We start from the raw sequence: 22110 nt of genomic DNA, 5'->3' as shown, positions 1-22110 counted from the left end.
GATACTGTGACCAAACTATTTAAAGACTTCATATTCTTCAGTAAGTGTAATGGGAATTTGATAACTGCCCCTATAATAAAAGAAGTTGCAAAATTATTTTTAAAAGAGAATATATGGGGGAGTCCTAAAAGACATGGAATATGTGGCTACCATGTGCCATTCCCCAAATATCCCCCCGGAACCCAAATTCTACTGGCCGGCGTTTGAACTGTCTCTAATAAAAGATTAACAAAGAAAAATCTCATTCAATAGAGAAACAAAATGCAATTGCTTTCTGGAGACCTAATATGCAGACTTACATTTACAATAAAGGTCAATAACTGTAATTCCATTTTTATATTAGCTCTTCTATTGTATCACTGATTACATACAAATCCTGGAGCAAACAATGCAGCACTGACCAGGCCTCGAGGGACAGAAGCAAGGGAAGAGGATGTAGAACAAACCAGAACTATTCTCTTTACCTTACACTGTTAGCTTTTGTAAGAAAAAAACTGAGACTAATGTCAGAACCTGGTATGCATCTTCGCAGTGTATCACACACTTCTTGGCGCAATAATCTATATATAGTTCTTAATATAAAATTGGGACCAGTCAATCTCCACAGACACTGTTGTCAAGTTAAAGAACCATTCAAATATTATTAATAGGTGTCAGTGCTGGGTGGGCTAATATGTAGCTCGGTGCCTGGTACCCAATAAACACTACCTTTGCTCAGTTTAAGCACAATCAGCCAAGCATTACTCTTTCCTTTGTTAACAAGGAGTAGTAAGGACTGATGGGCTATGGGTTTCATAGGCTCCTTTAGACACGGAACAGCTTATAGCCCTTTGAACTTTCCAGTGTCCTAGCAAAATGTGCGGTTCCTTGAGAGCCTTCAGTAAAGATTCATGGCTTAAGTGATTGCAATTTACTAACTCCAGGATTGTTTTCAAGACCAGTTCTGGGACAGATCCTTTGCTATTTTCTATGTATATTGTAGAACATTCATTACACTATCAATACAAAGAAATGGCTTAAACTTGCATTGGATTTTAAGAAAACACCCTAACAGATGCCTTTCAGATAGCCCTCTCTGCATTACACCTCATTCCCAACTTCCTCTTTCCTTCACAGAGACTCCTATGCAGTCATTTTTGGAGACCTCTAGTCATTGGGGTCTATTGCAAGATGTAGCCACTAGTACAAATAGGATTTTTTTTCTGTGTCTCTAACTAAATATTTTCATCTCTCAGTTCCAGATCACTCCACTTGATTCTCTGAAAAGGCAAATAATTTATTCTGTCAATGGATATGATTCCCCTGAAGATATTGATGCATTTGGGAGTATAATTTGGCCAGGGAAGGAGATAACCTGAAACCACAAACTACCCTAAACACTCCATTATTAACAAAGAAAAAAAAAAAAGCCAAATTGAGTTAGAGAACAGCCTGGCTGAATGATAAATTGCCAATCCCTGTGTAGTTTCAGCCCATTCACCCCAGCTGCGATTTTGAGTTCTTGAGGAAAGAACTCTGAAGTGGAAAGTCTACGAGTCAGGATGTGAATAGCCACATTTGTTCCCTAAGGTGGCCTGGTTCTCAGATACATGGCTGGGCAATTCATCCTGCATATCTCCCCACTCCTGATGCTTAATGCTGTTCTCTTTATGTAAAATTGCATCACCCAAATCGCTGCCGGTACTTTTGTTCCAGTCCAAGCTGTGGATTTCACAGAAGAACCATCATCCCAGAAACTTCTCTGCAGACCAGGATAGCACTTGTCAATCTCAGTGAAGTTTTTGACTCAACCTTGCAATGGTTCATACCTCTTTGAGTTTTTATTCTCCTTGACTTAGGGTTAGGTATTTGCCTTACTTCCTCCTTTCTACCATCTTGAAGTCCCTTGAGAGAAATTTCCACAGCATTTGTCCAGGTCATTGATCATTGTGGACACTCATTATATGTTTGAAACATGGAATTGACTGCCAAGGAGTAGCTTATCAGGATGAATGTTATGGCTGCCCTGAACTTCAGAGGAGAAGTTTTAGAAGAGAAAAGATAATAGACATGGATTTCCAAGGGCCAAGGTTTTCTCCTTTACAAAGAGCTAAGCTTCTGAGACCACCCATGGGCAGAGATAATATGTTGTCAATATTAACCCCACCTATCAGAGAGGAAGGTCCAAATATGGGCTGAACACCAATGATTATTAGAGATCACTTCATATTTACAGATAAAGGGTATGATGTGTGCTCATTCATAAAGCCCATAGCTATGTTCCTGTGTCCTACTCAGGGTGGATGGGCAATCTGCCTTACCCAGTAAATCCCTCATCATTCAAAGACAGAGATCATGGCTAACATTCCATGTCCATTCTTCTTTGGACCCTGGCAGCCATGCACCATCATCACTCATGCATAGAAATGTTTTCCCAGACTCCCATTAGAAGACCATGTGCTCTGAAATGCATCTTCAAGCCTTTAGTGATAAATTTTCCCCAAGCCACCCACGCTATTTTGCCTATGGCCAATTGCACAATTTCAAATCCAGCTGGCTTGGGCTAAGGGTGTGGTTAGAAGCCAAAAAAAAAGTTTTTCTTGATGCAACACAAACACAGAGTTACAATCATAGCTTTGGGCTCCCTAGTCCCTTGCTTGACCCCAGTGAGTGAGCTGGCTATGACATCAGCTCTATTTATTTTCAAGGTCTCAGCTAATACCCAAAGACTCATCAATGATCTGAACCACCTTCCAGTGACTGGAATCCAAAGGTATTTAATTCTTTGAGCCCCAGTTTCCTCATCTGTCCAATGAGATAGCCATTTTCTCTTGACAATACTATGATGAAGATTAAGGGAGATGATATATGTAAAGCACTTGTCATTGTGCCTAGAACATAGTATAAACTCAACAAACAGTGACAATGATAATAATAATGATATCAAAGTAAGTTATAAGTATTGCTTACTATATTGCAAACCATGATGGCTTAAAATCTGAACTGGCTACCTGCTTAGCTGAGTTTACCTAAGTTTTATTTGCTCCCATGCAAATTTAATGAGCTAAAGTATGCCACAATGTCTCATTCTATCTACTTTTCTCCTAAATAGACATCTCTTATTGATCAAGCACTGTGCTATGCATTGTGGGAGTTACAAAGAGGAGGGAGACACACTTCCAGACTGGTAGGAACTGAGAATCTTACAATGGAGACAAAGCATACACACATTAAACTATTGGATGACAATGTGGTCTGGTGACAGTCTAGCAAGATGAAAAAGTCACACTGAAATTTGTCTCTCTTTAGAAGTTTCTCCAGTTGTCAGTTACCAGCTTTGGACCCCAGTTCCCAAATGTTTCTACATTGGGACACAGTCTTTTCTATGAATAGAGGGACTTGTCATCTGCAAATTTATAGTTATCTAAAGATCTGTTAGGTAGAAGGGAGGGGGTTCATTACAGAGGCTTGGGTGCCACCAGCATATGTATACACACATCATCCCCAAGAGTCCCAAGCTCGGTCTCTTTGAAATGAGCTTTCTCACCATCTTGCAATAAATGTATAATTGTATGAACGATTTCTCCATCATAATAGTCTCCATAATACAGAAGAAATGCTACCTTGCCAAAAGAAATAAGACATTGGCAATCAACATGCCTCCGCAGACATTGTCAAAGAGCCATAACTGTAACAAAATAAACAAATAGATCATCAAAACATTCCTTTTCCCTTTCCCCTTGCTTCTCTCTCTCTCTCTCTCTCTCTCTCTCAGCCTCTCTCTCGCTCTTTCTACTTTGAATGCTCCGTTAGAGTGTAGAAGATTTTACAGTTTTCTCCAGCTCTGGAAAAATCGTTAAACCCTTCTGCTGGTCGGCTTTGGAAACATTTGGAACAAATTACCTCTACTTTTGGAATCTGAATAAAGGAATGTGAGCTTCACTGGAGAAATGTGAAATCTAGGGTGGGATTCACAAAATGATTTGGAACATAGTATAAGAAAAATAACAGGACTTGCAATGTGCTTTTCATAATTCCTTTGCTTTTCATAAAACAAATAAGCCCCTCCCCCTAAGCTCCACCATCACCCCTCAGGAGCTTCCCATCTTTAGTGTTAAGCATGTGATTCTTACATAACGTGAAGTCCACCAGTTAGGGTGAAGCAAGAGGAGGGCGATTTTTCTGGGGATGTATTCTTTGTCCACACTCCTGGAAACCTTTTGTCATGCTACTAACTCCATGATGTCTAACTACCCCTCCAAGAAGCTGACACAGGCCCTGGGGGAGGTAAGGAGACTTCATGAATCTCAATTCTGTATTGAGAGACAGAAAGTAGAATAAAGTTTATCAGAGGCTGAGGAAGGGAAGAAAGAGGGAATGGGAAGTTAATTCTTTCATGAGTACAGAATTGCTGTTTGGGTTAATGAAAAAGGTTGGTGGTGATGGTTTCACAACATTGGGAATGTAGTTAATGCCACTGAATTGTACACCAAAAATGGTTAAAATAGTAAATTTTATGGCACATATATTTTACTAGGACAAAAACAAAGTTCTGTGGCTATTGGTTTACACACCTTCACGCCTGGAATTGAGAGCAGGAAGTTTGTAGACCCCGCCTATGTCTGCTTATCCAAATGGCGATAGGAAAAAGGCATGCCTGGAGGAAACGTCTGTCTTCTTTCTTAGCACTTGGACTCAGGACGCACCTGAACTACACTCTACCCTTTCGTGCAGTAACCCTGCTCACTAGTAAAATGGGACCAATGAAGGGCCTTGGCTTGGAGCAATTCAGTGAGCCCCTCCTGATCCCCCGAAGCTCCTGGACAGGAGGGGCTCACTGAATTGCTCCAAGCACAAAGGGCAGAGAACTGGGCGGGGGCGGGGGGGCACTTGTGCATCTCTCCCCAACATAACTCATTTGTCACCAAAAGTCCTTCCTCTTCTTTGTTAGTGCTTTCCCATGCATTTCAGGTTATGGAATGCTCCTGTGGTTAGGGGAAGGTGCAGAGATTTACTAGTAAATGTGTCATCAATAGAAACAAGGGTCATCACTATTCCTGAGGGTCAGAGCCAAGTCTTGGGTTCGAGAAGCAACCCTTGAGAGGACCATGCATTCAGGTGGAAACACTTCTAATAGAAAAGTGTGGTCCTTGGAACTTGACTCTCACATCATGTATACTTTGGACAGAGCATTGCTGATCATTTTTCTTTCTGGCTAGCAAGAGGCAAGGAATGGTTTAAAACAAATAGCACCGCCCTACATGACTGTTATAGGGATAAAGTGAGAAAAAAAATATGGATGTCCTAAAGCAGTGATTTTTAATCGGTGTGCTGTGGCCCACTGACGTACCACAAGAATTGTTAAAATATGCAATACCTAACTATTTAATCAGGGGCACTGACCTCTTTTTTTCAAAGATTGACAAATTAAAAAAATGAAAACAGCCAACACAACAATAGCCATCTGGTGTGAATGAATCAAAACTATACCTATTTCTCTTTGTCAGATTGGCAAAACATATTTTTTTTGGTGTGCCACAGAATTTTAGCAATTAGTTTATGTGTGCCAGTAGATGAAAAAGGTTGACAATTGCTGTACTACAATACAGTGCTATCCACATGTAAGCAATCAGTAGAGCTCCTATAATTCGGTGCATTACCCAGTGATTCATCAAATATTAACCAAACCCTTTTAGATTGGAAATTCTGTAATGATAAGTCTAGAGAATAGGATCCACACATGGCACTTTTGCTTGTGTTTCTCGTCGGGAGAGCATTTGCCAGTGTAATCATATCCTTGCTTGTTTTCTGATAATATGAATTTATGTAAGTCAAGAAAGCAGCCCTGAACATGGGCCCATTTCCCAGAAAAGGTGAACCACAAGGTGAGCCACAGAAAACCTGGATCTATCTAAAATATACCCATTTTTCTCAGCTCAGATGTGGTGTGTCCTGAGAGCTTCTGGTCTTGCTGAAGACATGTGAGTCATTTTATTGTCGGCACCCTGTCCCGGGAAGCTGATACCCATCCCCATGCCTTGGCTTCTAGAATGATCTTGAGGTAGAGTTGCTTACTGCATTACAAAGGAGGAAAGCCTTTGCCTAGAAACCTTCATTTCCATTGAGCTAATGAGAGCACTGTCACCTAAATTTGCATTGTTTTAAGAGCAAGTGGAGGCTGACAGTTTCCTTTCAAGCTTGAATGATGAAGAGAAAACATGCCCCAGCCTCATCTGGCTGGCTTGCTGCGAGGTAATGAGCCCTTGCAGCACCCATCTCTGCTAGACTGGGATGACCTTATGTCTGGTAATGCATCAGGGAAGAGTGAAAAACGCACCATGTCCCCCCCTCCCCCCAGCAATTCCCCCAGGACGCCTGAATGTGCCAAACAGTTTAGTAAATAGATCTCAAGTTACCATGTTGAAACATATTCCAGCGTATTGCAACAGAGAATGTCTCAATCTAAAGGTCATGTGTTGCTGTGCAAAGACCCTGCGTGAAGAGGTTTGGTGGGAGGTGGGGGGTGTTTAGAAGGGGAATGTCACCGAGGTGAGGGTCAGGAGATAAAATATTCGTAGTGTTTAAAAACAAATTTCACAACCTTCCCTGGCTAATTACATTCTATTCTCAGTCCAGACAGGGAATTTCATTTGCTGCCAGTCTTTGTTCCAAGACTCGCTGGAGTTTCTTGGAACAGGGAAACAGCATGGGGTGGGGAGGGGGAAGCTGGGCCATGTCCTGCAAAAGCTGGGAGAGGCTAACATGTGGGGTGAGGCCAGGATGAGTTCAAACTTTCCTGACTTCTTTTGCTTTCCTTTCCTTTTCTTTTTTTCAAAATGTTGGTTTCTTACTTCAACAATCTGACTTCTTGTTTTCTTTGCTGTTAGATTCCTTGGGAGAGGAATGTGAATCTTGCTTAAAAGAATTACTGGAGGTTGCTTGGGTACAGAGAAGAGGGAAAAGTTTGGAAAAATTTGGATCAAATCTGGCTTTGCAAGCACAGGGAGGGAATCAGTAGCTGCCTCCAGGTTATGGTTCAAAAAATGCCTGGAGAAGGGACCTCCTGCCACCAGTATTGGTTTCACCACTGAAGATCCTAAAAAAAAGTGTTTTATTTATTTTATTTTTTTAAAAAAATTTTTATTGCTTAAAGTATTACAAAGAGTATTACATATGTCTCCTTCCCCCGCCCCCTTGACCTTCCCCTGGCCTCCCCTACCCACCCACCCCCCCCCCCCCCCGCCCCGCCAGTGTCTTGTGTCCATTGGTTATGCTTGTATGCATGCATACAATTCCTTGGGTTGATCTCTTATCCCCCATCCCTGGCCTTCCCACTGTAGTTTGACAGTCTGTTTGATGCTCCTCTGCCTCTGTATCTATTTTTGTTCATCAGTTTATAATGGTCTTTATTATCCATAAATGAGTGAGATCATGTGGTTTTTTCTTTCATTGACTGGCTTATTCACTTAGCATAATGCTCTCCAGTTCCATCCATGCTGTTGCAAATGGTAAGAATTCCTTCTTTTTTACAGCAGCATAGTATTCCATTGTGTAGATGTACCACAGTTTTCTAATCCATTCATCTGCTGATGGACACTTAGGCTGTTTCCAAATCTTAGCTATGGCAAATTGTGCTTCTATGAACATAGGGATGCATACATCTGCACAACAAAAGAAACCATCAACAAAACAACAAGAAAGCCCACTGCATGGGAGAACATATTTGCCAATGTTATCACCGATAAGGGTTTAATCTCCAACATTTATAGGGAACTCAAACAACTTAACAAAAGGAAGATAAACAATCCAATCAAAAAATGGGCAAAGGACCTAAATAGACAATTTCAAAAGAGGACATTCAGAAAGCCAAGAGACATATGAAAACATGCTCAAAGTCACTAATCATCTGAGAGATGCAAATCAAAACAACAATGCAGTACCATCTCACACCTGTCAGAATGGCTATCATCAACAAATCAACAAATGACAAGTGCTGGAGAGGATGTGGAGAAAAAGGAACACTTGTGCACTACTGGTGGGAATGCAGACTGGTACAGCCACTGTGGAAGAGAGTATGGAGTTTCCTCAAAAAGTTAAAAATGGAACTAACATTTGACCCAGTGATCCCACTTCTAGGAAAAGTGTTTTATTTTGATTTGATAGAAACTTGTTAACAGCTAGTGTGTTCCTGGGGATGTGTGGTATGGAAGGATCAATACCAACCTCCACGGAGCTTCCTCCTACTTGAATGGTGGGCATACACCCCACTACCCTCACTCAACACAGTACCCTTTCAGGCTTTCAGATTATAATGTCTTTTTCATATTTTCTCTTTTGCCCTTCTCCCCATTGCCATTGAACTTGAAATCTCCAGAGCATCTACATATTTTATATAGAGTGCTTAGGTGTAGTTCAACAGACATCCCGGAGAACAACCCTGAAAACGAAAAGAAAAACCTGGCCTTTCCCAGTGTCTATTAGTACAAAAGCCCAAGAACCACAATGTGTTTTTGGTGATGGGAGGGGGTGGGGTGGGGAGGGGTCAGGCTACATGCTGGTGCTTGGAACCTGTCTTGGCAAACAAGCCCTTTGAAATGAGAACCTTAAAGTTTTTGGGCTGCTGCATAGCAACCTCTCTCTGAAGAAGGAAGTAGCTGGATACCGTTGGGGGAGAGGGGGTCCTCAGTCCCCAGAACACAGTGATTCAATGATATTCAGTTGAATCTAATTAAATTGCTGATATTTGACTGTTTTTGACCTACAACAATAGCAATGCTCCAGAGTTCAATCTAATACAAAACAGAATTTGAAAGAGCCATAAATGGAAGCAAACACAATCAAAAGGAGAGAGAAAAATATGGTCGGACTTAGGAATTTGTACTTCTTAAACCTCTATTTCCTTCCAGCTATTGACTGAATGTTTGTGTCTCCCCAAATTCATGTGTTGAAACCTAATCGGAGATGTGATAGTATTAGGAAGTAGGGTCTTTGGGAAATGATGAGGTCATGAGGGCGGAGCCTTCATGAATGGGATCTACGCCCTTATTAAAGAGAGCTCCTTCCACCATGTGAGGCCACAGTGAAAAGACGGCCTTCTATGTACCAGGAAGCAGGCTCTGACCAGACACTGAATCTGCCAGGACCTTGATCTTGAACTTCCCAGCTTCCAGAACTGTGAGAAATACATTTTTGTTATTTACAACCCATGGAGTCTGTGGTATCTTGTAGCAACTCAAATGGACTAAGACACCTCTCTTATTTCCTTTGCCCTTTCCAAACTTCTTACATGTTTGTGGGCAAATACTTTAAGGGGGATATGGCAGCTTGCTAACTAAGACACAAAAGGATGATATTTAACACAAGGGTGACTTCTAGGGAGAAGCCTGACCCAAGTTCAGGGAGATCCTTAGGAAGTTGAATGGACATTGGAAAATATCAAATTTGTTATTTTGCAGTTCTGTTAATAATAAGTTTACTCAGGTTATTGTTCCAACAGTTTCAAATGTTTGCATTAGTTAGAATGAGTTAAGGAATGTATATAATATTTATGCAGCAAAATCACAGCTTCTTTCCCATCAATTTGCTTACTCTATAAAAAAATAGTCTTGTGAGGTCCACAAGATCTTGGGAGGTCCTTAAGACCACTATGTGTTAAGATGCAGCCAGGTGGTATTATTATTTGTTTGTTTTGTATTTTATTAAGCAGAACCAAAAGAAAGTTGTCTCAACTTGGCATTCATCTCTGTTACCCAATTGTGTTTCAAAACAATTACTAGAAAAATGTCTGTGTGATCTCTTCAAACACTGAAGATAACTAGTTATGTTAGATGAGTTTTAAGGTCCTTCCAACTCTAGGAGCCTCAAGTTTTCTGATATAGTAGAAGAAGCAATAGCCTGGGAGTCAGGAATCAGGGTTCCAAGCCAAATCTGCAAATGAATACCTGTGTGAGCTTGAAAAATAGACTTGAGGAAGACTCTTTTGCTTATCCATAATAGGAGAGGATTGAACTCATTATAGTTCAACCCAATATTCCTTGAGAGGCTAAAAAAGAAAAAGGAGAATTTTCTAATTGCAAGTGGGAGAAGAGGAGGAGGTAGATCAGAAAATGACACTTTCTGATCCGAAGTATTATGAGTCTACCTGAAAGGTCAAACAAATGCATAACATTTATCAGATCGATGGTGTTCACTTTGATGGGAAATCCCAGGCCAGAACATATTACGGAAGCCCCATTCTACCTTTCTGTGTGGAGTTGATGTCTTTAGCCAATTGTCAATGGGCCAGCCCTTGAAAATATTTCTAAAGTCCTCAATTAGTGTTTACTATTATTTCTTTTTTTTATAAGAAAAATGTATTTATTGATTTTAGAGAGAGGGAGAGTAAGGGAGAGGAACAGAGAGATAGAAATATTAATGGTCTGCCTCCTGCATGCCCCCTACTGGAGATCAAGCCTGCAACCAAAGCATGTGCTCTGACTGGAATTGAACCAATGACCTCTTGGTTTATGGGTCAATGCTCAACCACTAAGTCACACCCACCTGGCTGCTATTATTTATTTGGAAATAAGAGTTGATGTTCTGAATTGATAGTCTCTCCAAATGGCCATTATATCCACGCTCTAGGGTCTAAGCAACCTAACCTAACCAATATATATCCAGCACTAAAATAATTTATTCTACCTATGAATGTAAGGTATGACAATCCCAATGAGGAGGACATTTTTTCAGCTGGATGAAATGAATGAGATCAAAGTATTTGCCATTTATTCCTACTTAGAGCTGTTTCAGAGTAAGCCCTGAAGAACAAACAGCCCGTTCTTCTCTTTTCTGAAATTAAAATCATCTGAACTTTTAAATATGTGTGCTGCCATCAAAAACACGACCAGTGGATCAGAATGGCATTGTTTATCCTATCTTATTCCTTCACCCCCATGTCCCCACTTCATCCTCAACCACAGGAAAAACACAACAACAAGTCAGCCTGGCCAGGTTTTCAATGTCTCAATTGACAGGGCTTTACAGGATCAGCCAGAGGGAACATGCCGAAACCTCTCCACCTTCTTCCTGCCTTTGGGAGTCTTTCCAAATGTCCCTCTGCTTTTTTGCAGCAGCTCTAAAAATAGCAGATGACTGCTCCATACAGGTGCTGTTTGTGAAAATGTTCTCTTTGCTCTTAGCCCGCCTGCCTCAGTGATTAGGGCTCTGCAGACACTCAGATTCCCCCAGACTCTGCTGTGTCAGCTTTTCTTTATGATGGCGTGGGATCTAGAGGATAATTCCAGGGCTGCTGTTTATAGGGACTCTCTCTCCTTTAGAGCAGGCTTTCTTCCCCTCTTACTCCTATTACTGGCTCCCTGCTCCAGAGCAGCCCAGAGGGAAGCATAGGATAAGTCTGAGACTACAATGGCCCCAGGCCCCCAAAAGTACTAGCTTTTTCAAATGCAACCACTTTCCACATAGGGCTGGCACACATGGGTGGGGAATAAAAAATCAGGAAGCTAAAAGTACAGTTCGGTTCCTAGTGGATCTTACAATAATTATATTCATAAAATCCTAAGATGATATCTCTGGATGGAAGCTCAGAGATCATCCTGTCCTGGGGCTATTGAACCCTAGTATACTTCACAATTTACCTGGTAAGCTTGCTGTGAGTGCTAATTTCCATAATATTACTTAACTAGAGGCCCAGTGCACAAGATTCATGCACAGGGGGTGGGGAGACTGGGTGGGATGGTGGGGCGGTGTGTCCCTCAGCCCTGCCTGCATTCTCTCCAATCTAGGACTCCTCGAGGGATGTCCAACTGCCCCACTGGGCCTAAACAGGCAGTCGGACATCCCTCTCACATCCAGGATTGCTGGCTCCCAACCACTCGCCTGCCTGCCCCTAACTGCTTCTGCCTGCCAGCCTGATCACCCCCTAACCACTCCCCCGCCAGCCTGATCGACGCCTAACTGCTCCCCTGCCGGCCCGATTGCCCCCAACTGCCCTCCCCTGCTGGCTTGGTCACCCCTAACTGCCCTCCCCTGCAGGCCTGGTCACCCCTAACTTCCCTCTCTTGCCAGCCTGGTCTCCCCTAACTGCCCTCCCCTGCAGGCCTGGTCTCCCCTAACTGCCCTCCTCTGCTGGCCTGGTCGCTCCTAACTGTCCTCCCCTGCAGGTCTGGTTGCCCCCAACTTCCCTCCCTTGCCAACCTGGTTGCCCCTAACTGTCCTCCCCTGCAGGCCTGGTCCCTCCCAACTGTCCTCCCCTGCTGGCTAATTGCCCACAACTGCCCTCCCCTGCTGGCCATCTTGTGTCCACATTGTGGTGGCCATCTTTGACCCCATGGGGGCAGCCATCTTGTGTGTTGGTGTGATGGTCAATTTGCATATTACCTCTTTATTATATAGGATTTCCTTGATATTCTGATCCCATAGGTCTTAAGAGGAGCCGAGGGATTTGCCCTTATAGACATGAACCAGATGATTTGGATGTGATTGATCCTTGAACTAACTGATCAGAACCACTTCTCTGAACTAATTCTGTTATGTAAGGATGAGAATACTGAGGTACAGAACATAGAAGCAATTCTAAGCAGGGCTAAAAATTAGAACCCTGGTTCACTGTTTTCTTGTCCAGAATTCTTTCCATATGAAATCACATGGTTTCCACTCAGTTCAAGCCCATGAGCACTGGTGATGCAACAATCACGCAGATGCTTTTGAATCAAAGTTCAAACGGCACTTTTGGACAGGAAAGCAGCTTTCTCTCCTGACAGTGACTGAAGGGCGTAGCCAAGTGCCCTGACTACTAAATTTTGATGTTTCCTTGGGCATCTCTCTAAGTTTTATATTTCAAATAGTATAACAAACCAGCCTTCCTTTCTTATCTTATGATGGCAATTGATGTAACATGGCTGAAAGTATTTGAACTGGGCCCTTAACTGGGGCTCAAGTAAAATTCCAGAACATCTCTGCATTAATCCCTTCCATGAGTCCTGCCAGGCTCAAAAGGTCCAGGGCCAGGGTCACTGGACCACAAGTCAAGGTCAGACCCATGCACTAGAAGAAATTAGCAGCCATGGCCTGTGACTGATAGGGAAGTAGGAAAAAAACACTTATGCCAAAAACACAGACCATCATGGGAACTTTCTCCACCGGGGTGCCCTGTCTTTGGAGAATAAGCCTCTTTGAGTTTTCTTTCTTAACCTCCCACATGAATGAGTTTGTGTTCTGTGACTCATCTGATTGGGGTGTATGGTGCCACCTTGGAGAAGGTAACCTATACAAGGGTCAAAGAACACAAATCTTTGAAAGCAAACCTTTAGCCACTGAGAGCTGTGCCAAATATTAGAGATCATCTAGTCCAAACTCCTATTACGAATAATTTTACTACCCTACACACCCAGGATATAAGAGATAAAGCACATAAATAAGTTTAATAAATGTTTAAAAGGTGATACCTATGGAAGCAATTTTTAATATTTTTTCAACAATTATTAAACAGATGAGAAAAGCAGTCTAGAAAAAGTAAAGTAGGAAAAGGGGGCGGTGCATGGAAATCAGCACTGGAAACTAGGAAACTAGGCCACTCTGATGAATTTGCCCCAGGCTTCATAGCAATTTAATAGTGGAGTCTGGTCTCCTAACTCTTGGGAAGAAAGCTTTTTCCAAAACATCACTCGTAAATTTCCCAAGTATCAAAGCTACCACAGGAAAAAGTATGTTTTATTCACTCCTTGTGCATAATATCAGTCAGTTACTGATGTTCTATTTGTACTAGATAGAAGGAGAAAACCCAAAGCTTCTGGAAAAAATTATATATTCTACTAATGCTATTAATCTATAACTGCTACCCCAGCACAGTGAGCTTAATTATATTGGAACTGGGGGCAATTTTGCAGATCTAGTGTACCTTGCAGGGAGCCTGGACTGAGAGAACAAGATGTTTATTGGCATAAGGCATATGACTCTGACAAAGTCTACAATCAAATTGGCCTTCCTAGCCCAGATTGACTCGTTCATTCATTTAACATATATTTATTGAGTACCTCCTAGGTGTCAGACATTAGGTGCTGGGCAGTAGTAATTGTCTGATGGACAAGACAGTCACAGACCCAGTCCATGACTTATGGATGGTGCACACAAATAAATAGAGATTCCCGATCATGCCACATGCATGAATGTGGTGGTACAGAGAAGGCATAACAAACCAAGACAGTGAGATGGAGGAGAAGTCAGGGGAATCTTCTCACAATAATTTTATATGACTGTGTTAGAGGCCAGGAATGTAACAGATTCTGTCTCCTGTCTACAGGGGATGACTGATATGCATAACAGGGTGATCAACACTGTCACAGGAATGGGACAACACTCTTGTTCTATAAAACACAGAAGAGGGAGGTGTAGGGTTATGCATCATCAAGAAGACAATCTTTGAGCTGAACCTCAGAGCATGGGAAGGAATTTGCCATGCACAGATGACGGGAGCCAGTTGTCATGAAATGGAAAGACTGGAGGTCAGGGTCAAAGGTAGGTAGAATTATATGGGTGAGACATCTTCTCCCACATGGAACCCAGCATGGAGCTCCCCTGCAGGATTGAAGAGTGTTCACAGAGACAGCAATGTGGTCTCCACACACTTAAACTTGAGTCGGGTTCTCCAGTCCCTTGGTTGTCTTCCTCATCCTGATGGGCTCATATGTGGCTCAGAAACTGGTTGTACATTTGGGCTTTCCTGGAACTCCAAGGCACCTCCTTGGAAGCCAGCTTACTAACAGGTACTAAGTGATACCTTTAGCTTAGGGAGGACCTTCCCTGGACCAGGAGTACAGGCATGGGGTTACAATGCAAGACATGGACTGCAGGTTGACCAGAGCCAAATCTGGGACATTCTTGGCTTGCACTGTCCTCCCTCCACCCTAGAGGCCTGGATACTCAGAGAAGCTCTCTCAGAGGTTCTCCAGGGCTGGCGTTTCCCCCAAACAGTTTCGTTTCCCCAGCAGTTCATTCACACAGAGGCAGCTGGAATATTGGAATGGGTGTAGTGGTTGTCCTACACACACCTGGGTTCAAATTCTGAAGACATACACGAAGGACCCAGTGCTCTCCTGGGCGTGTAATGGGCTGGCTCTGCAGACTGTGTCTAAAGGGTAGTCACTACTGTTCTCCAACCAAATAAGGCATTAGTGACAGAAATTGGATTAATGTGTTTTCCATCTTAAGAATGTTTTAACTGGGGATTCTTGAAGTCACCATGACTTAACTCCAAGGAACAGCTCTGTAGTGTTAGACGAGTAACCAGCAAGGCAACCCAATTTTGCATGGAGAAACCTATTTAGCTGCCTTGAATTATAGCATTCTCTAGACTGCCACCTCTCCTATCTTCAGAGTAGTGAATCTCAAGGCTAGCTCTTGGGGTGGGTTTGTATCTGAGTCACTTAGAGTCTCACATGTCATTTCTCCCCACTTTGAAATTGCCCCTTGCTATAGAGCATCATGGGTGGGTGGGACCAGAGTTTGTCATAGCTTTCATGTGGGACAGGGCCACTTTGAGGCTGTGGAGGTAGCCAGCAGTGTCTCTTGGGTTAGGGAAGGGCAGAGAATCCCAGCTTAGATTCCACACTTATATTTAGAAAGCAATAAAGAGAAGCTTGGACCAAAGGCTTGTGAATGCATTTTATGTATCAATGTCTGCATCCCCTGCACATATGAGATGTTGTGCAGGGTCTAAAGGCCTTTGTTAAAAATGATACCTGTCATGTGGAGAAGTTTTCTATGGACCAGCTGGCTTGGGTAGAATAATCATCAGCTACCCTGAGCCTGAGCCCATTCCTCCCAGCTGAAGCTTCTCTCTCAGGTGCACAGCGGGCAGGGACAGATGTCTCAATGCTTGGGGGAAAAGCCCAAACCTCTCAGGGACAGGGAAAGAGTAAATTGCTTTCCCTAAATGTTTCTGGCCAGTCCTCTCTAGGGCCAGGCGGGATCCCAAGCCTGCCCACAATGTGTCTGTCCCTCGGGCCTTTGTTGCTACCTCCTCTCTGCTCACAGCCAGCTGCCTCCCACTCCTGGAAGCCTGCCAGCATCACCCTCCAAAGAGGCGCATCTCAATCAAGTTATTTATTCACCTAATCAAAAAGGAAATAATGTATACAATTTACAGTCTTCCCCGGTCCTAGCTCCTGCAGAGGCTGGGGAGGGGAAGGTAAACAAAAGCAAAGCTCTCCAGGTGGGGGCTCTGATAGCTCAGGGACCCCTGTTTAGGAAGATGAATCACAAGTCCTGTTGTCCATGTGGTTCAGAAGCCCCCACCATTATCCAAAGAAGGAAATGAACAAAGCAAGAGGCCGAGCTCACATTGAAGCTATGGATAATGTCATAGACATAAACCAGGGGTACAGACAGAAGGGGAGCCACCCACTGAGCCAAGGGCATTCTTGCTCCCCTTCTTACCACCAACACACCAGCGTTCAGGGAACCCTCAAGCCCCAAGCTGGGGGTAATCATAGATAACAGGGCCATGGAATGGTTCTAAGTTAAGAAGATATGAGTAGGGAGGAGGACTTCTCAGTCTCACCAACCAGGGAAATTCTGTTTGCTGTTCAACTTGTCAAATAAGAGGCATCTGCAGTTCATTGTCTAATCTGTGAGTGCTGGCCAGACAAGGGGAGTCATGGAGAAAAGTCCCCCGGCAGTGTATTCATTCTAAGCTCTCCTTCCATTCTCCCCCTGCATCTGCTGCACAAAGACCTTAACAACCATCTTCATCTTTGAATGTCAAAGTCTGTCATTAGAGCCAGAGATCTTTCCAATTACCCTGCAACTAGGGACAGATTTGATGTGGTCCTACCTTTTCCAGTGCCTTTGATATTGACATTCCTCCCATCTAGAATTCCTGGTCTCACTCCTCCAGTGATTCATATTCTTCCTCCCTGAGGCCCCTGTGGATTCCTCTGCTTCCATAAGCTTTCCCTGTAGCAGATCCAGTTTCTTATTGTCAGGCAGCCAGTGATGTGCTTCCTGGGGTCATCTCTTACCTGCTTCTCTTTTTGCATGCTTAAATCCAGCCCTGCATTTGTAGACTCTCACCTCCTCTCAGATTCTAAGCCCCACCAAGTCCATACAACTCAGGTAGGAGCTACCACATATTAACATGAAGTTTTCTTCTGTGGATACTCATTTACCTTCTCTTGGAGTTTGTGATGTGCCAGAAGGCAGGGCAGCCCCTTACTCATCACCGTGTCCCCTCCGATACCTCTAGCCCAGTGTCTTGCATGCAGCAGGTGCTCCATAACTACCAGCTACTTTATTGATAGTAGGCTCCCAGGCCACGATTGCCACAATGTGGAAACATTTTTGTTCTTTTATTTTTAGGTTACACAGTTCCATCTTGTACTACAATAAAATGTGCCCCTTTTGGCCACTTCCAATAGTCAGTGGGGCAAGTTTGTCAGGCCAAATACCCCTTATTTCATGGAGAGGTAGATCAGTGCAGTGGTGAGAAGAGAGGACCTCAAGTTCAAAGACCTGACGTCACATTCCAGCTCTGTGGCCTTGAGCAAGTCCCTCAATCCCTCATTATCCTAGAGTCCTTACCTGTAGGGTAGGAATGGTCAACACAGTGCCTCACCAACTACAGGGTGTTGTTTCACTGTCAAGTTGCATTATATGGTTATGATCCTACTTATGGGGATCATGGCCTCTCTGAGGATTGGCACATCAGTCAAAGGCAGGGGCTTAATGACATTGATGGAGCTCCACTGAGAGTACATGCAGCAGTGTCTCTTAGACCAGGTGAGGGGCTCTACCATATGCTTTAGTGGTTAAAGTAAGACTGAGCTTGCTTTTTCCTGAAAAGAAATACCAGCTATCCCCACTGGTTCCTAGAGTGGAGCGGGGGGGGGGGGGGGGGGGGGGTAGTCAGGTGGGTGGAAGGCCAATCCAGTCTCCCTCAAGCACCATCCTCTGCTTCTTCCTAAAGCTACCTCTGCTGTCCTCAACAGAAAAGAATCCCCTTAGCTCATCACATTAATCCATTCCGTGTGGATACATCCAGTTAGGTAGCTCTGCTTGTCCCAGTTAAAGCTACTCTACAGGAGGCCAGGGGCTTCCTAGAACCTGAGAGCAGAAAGCCGGCTAGCTGCCTGTCACCAGCAGGTGCCCATTGGTCTTGGAAGAAAGACCTCAGCACCAGACCTGGGCATGGAGTGAAGGTGGAGGGAGCTCCAGTGTGTCCTTGGTCAGCATCACTGCTGGGGTCAGCTGGCTTTCCTGAGCTTTGGTCTTGAAGGAGGACCCCCATACCTGTATTCAGTATATATCCCACCCTCTGTGGTCTCCAGGTTCTAGGGTGGGAAGCTGGGAGGGGGTGGGGTGAGTCAGGGGAGGAGCCTAAGCTTTCTCTTTGGCTAAGTAGACTGGAAAACGTGAAATTAGCACACATTGTTTATTTCACGCTCTTAGCCTTGCCTGCACAATAGCACAAATTAAATTCTGCACTAACCAGACGAGCAATTAGCGCACAGCAAAGAAGATCGGGCTTTCAGCTGATTGCTGAGGCATTCCATTCACACTATTTATGAAGGGAACAAACTTACTGAAAATATTTTTGTAGCAATAATTTTTTCTGATACACATTTTCTCCCAATTTGCTGCATTACCCCACACTTCCTGGTATTTAAGATGATTTGGCTAGGTTTTCTGAAGAGCGGTATGTAGTTCATCAAAGAGAAATTCATTTTGGGTCAATACCCAGTAATTAGCATCATTTTCATTGAAGACAGAAGCTGCTGTCATTTTGAAAAAAGCAGGGTTGTTGTTGTTGTTGTTGATGGTGGTGGTGGTGTGTGTGTGTGTTTTAAAATTTCCAGTCTGAAGGTAGCCTACAATAAGATCAGCAAGCTTGCTGCCTTTAAGACCAAAATCTCTAAATCTTGGCTTATTAGCTCTCACTTTGCTCACATACCAAATTTCCCTTCCTACCAATAAAATCCTAAGAACTAGCATTTATTGAGCACATATTGTGAGCAAAACACTGCTCTAAGCACCATCTGTGTATTAGTCACCGAATGAGAGGAGGTACTGTCATTAGTTTCATTTTATAAATGAATCAAGCAAAGTACAGAATAGTTAAGTAACTTGCCCATAGTCACATGGCTTGTAAGTGATGGAGCAGGGATGGGAAGGATAGCCCAGTGTTAACAACTATGATGGACCCAGTGGCATGAGGACTGCCATGCTGTAAGCCTTCCCAGCTTGAAGGCACTCACAACTCTTTTTAGTCCTAGTTCTGTTCCCTTCTTCCAACCAAGTCCCTTTTCTTTCAATACTTGGCTTCTGAACAGCCTGCTAGTCTCTCCTCACCTCAACTGTATGGACTTCCTTAGTTCCTGCCATGCCCAACTGCCAGGTCAGTCCTCCTAAACTACTGCTTTGCTTGCAACCTTCTTTGATCAAACATTCAACTTTGGGCATGCTGTCAGGCTCATCAGAAATGCATGTGAATCCTACTGGCCTGTCAGTAGGAGTGATTGTCAACCAGGTAGGTGTATGTGCATTAGAATTACCCAGGGAACTATTCAGTATCTCAATGTGTGGAATCTGAATGCCCAGTGATGGGGCCAGGCATTTGGAATTTTTAAAAACCGTGAGTCTTTAACCTTACTTAGGAGCCCCCAGAACCTTTAATGAAAATATAGCCTAGTGATTAGGAGCCCAGACCCTATAGCTACCTTGTCTAGGTCCAAAGCCTGGCTCTGTCACTTAGTTGCTGGAAGGTTTTGGGCAAGTCTCCTAACCTCTCTGTGCCCAGTTCTCTCACCTACAAATTGTATATAAAAGTATCCTTACCAGCCGCAGCTGGTTTGGCTCAGTGGATAGAGAATTGACCTGTAGACTGACGTGTCCTGTGCTCGATTCCGGTCAAGGGCACATGCCTGGGTTGCAGGCTCGATCCCCAGTAGGGGGCATGCAGAAGGCAGCTGATCAATTATTCTCTCTCATCATTGATGTGTCTATCTCACCCTCTCTCTTCTTCTCTGAAATCAATAAAAATATATTTTAAAAAGTATCCCTACCTAATGGGGTAATTGAGAGGATTGAATAAGGTAATATATTTAGAGTGTTTGATATCTAAAATACAAGTGCTGTAAAGCATGCTGATCCTATAACTGGATGATATTTCAATTCCTTTGCTCGGCATTCAAGGCTACCTACCACTGGTTCTGACTCTTTGCTTTAACTCTTGGTGCTACTCCCCACCATGGACTTTATACTCTGGTTTTACTTCTATTTTTGAATGTGTGTGTGTGTGTGTGTGTGTGTGTGTGTGTGTAAACAGCTTAGAATTTTTTCTGACTTTCCTTATTCTCATTCTCTCTGATTAGATAGCAAATCTGAGGCAAGGACCTCCCTATCTTCCAAGTGTCTGAAGCTGGCAAGCACACAGCAAAAATTTGTGCAGGCCTCACCTGTGGGTCTGTAGGTTAGCCTCTGGACCTCATCAGTAACCTTGCTCTAGGCCTCTCTAAGCCAATGTGCAGTACCAAGGGGAATACCACTGCCTACCCTGTGCTATGTACCTCTCAGTGCCACTGCCCTAGTAGACATTCAGCCTGCTGGATATCCTTACTTCTTCCTTCATTAGCCAACCTGTATGGCTTTCATTATCTGCCTGGCCCTCCCTGGCTAATAAGGCTTATATCCTTGCCGAGGCGATCTGTGCCTTCTTGTCACCCACAGGTCAGCAGGGCACATCTCTTTGAGCATGTCTTCAAAGTTAGGTTGAGTATCCATTTCTATGACTTGAACCCCAGCAATACTCTTTACCCTCCATCTGGCATCTTGGTCCAGCTCTGCCACTAGGTTGCCAGGGGACTTGCAGGAAAGGCCCTGCACTCTCTTGTGAACCAGCTTCTTCATTTGTAGAATGAAGGTTTGACCTGGACAGTAGCTAAGATCTTGATCTGAGAATGAGTGAATCCTTCCATAGCAAGAAGTTGCTCAGGTATTCTTTCCACTCAAGCAGGGGTTGGCCAACTATGACCATTGGCCACATCATGAGCTAAGAATGGTTTTCACACTTTTAAATGGTTGAAAAAAGTTAATCATAGTATTTCTTGACATGTGAAAATGATACAAAATTCAGATCTCAGTGTCCATAAATAAGTTTTATTAAAATACATCCACACCCATCCACCTCTGTACTATCTATAGTGGTTGTTGTGCTATAAGGGCAGAATCAAGCAGCTGGGATAGAAACCTTATGGCTGCATTGCCTGAAACTTTTATTACTTGTCCCTTCCCAGAAAAAGTTTGCAGACACTTGCACTAATGCACCTGCACATGAGGAAATGGATTAGAGATAAAAGAGGAAATAAAGTCCCTTTAAGGCAGATAGTTTTAAAAGTTCCTTCACGTGCTTTGGGCTGACTTGTTCAGAAAATCTATACTGCGCCTCTCGCATACCCAGTGGCAGGACACTCCTTGCTCACTCCAGTGTAAAAGCTAATAATGAGAGTGTTAATTGTTCCTGACCAATACCTCGTAATGGACTCTACTCTACTGGGCAAGAGGAGGCTGAGAGGATGGTATGGTTGCCCCATTGGTTAATGAGAACCAAGGACCTTGAGTGTCCCAATCCCTTCCTCTCTAGAAGAATTCTGATCAACTGTTATTGGATATTAAATATGCATTACTATGGGCATTAATTGAGGATTTAATATGCTCTCTAATTAAAATCTGGTAGTGAGAAGTTCATCATATTTAGAAACACAGTATTAAAAATCCTCAGAAACTTAATAAAATTATAAATCGGAATATCTTCTCTGAAATTAATGAGCCAAAATATTATAGCTAAAGCAGAAGTTAGCTGTGTCTGGAATTCTGAAGGTCATTTGGAGTCATAAAAATGCAGTTTTCAGTTTTATGGTTTCCGAACAATAATAAGGCTGAGGAGAAATCTGTCCGAGAAAAAAAAATATCATCTTTGCTTCCTTCACATAGCAATTAATATAATAAGAAGCCCTAAGCTGGAGACTTAGGCAAAGAAGCAGGTCTAATTTAGACTTCTAAATTTCAAATAATGGCTGGAAGTGTGATAGGTGGTGGGGTCAGGTAGGTCTGGAGTAACACAAGGTAGGTTGGGGGAGAGGA

General features: G+C 43.3%; 1 protein-coding gene across 3 annotated transcripts in view; it reads right to left on the bottom strand.

Moving 5' to 3' along the window:
• The window catches only part of SLC14A2 (solute carrier family 14 member 2), a 369451-nt gene that overhangs the window by 276397 nt on the left and 70944 nt on the right, over positions 1 to 22110 (bottom strand). The gene's annotated exons all lie outside the window — the stretch shown is intronic.

This window comes from Myotis yumanensis, unplaced genomic scaffold (assembly GCF_028538775.1).
Source record: "Myotis yumanensis isolate MYYU_CA2020_CCGP unplaced genomic scaffold, mMyoYum1.0.hap1 SCAF_7, whole genome shotgun sequence".
NCBI lineage: Eukaryota > Metazoa > Chordata > Mammalia > Chiroptera > Vespertilionidae > Myotis > Myotis yumanensis.
This window is presented reverse-complemented; position numbering and strand designations above follow the sequence as displayed.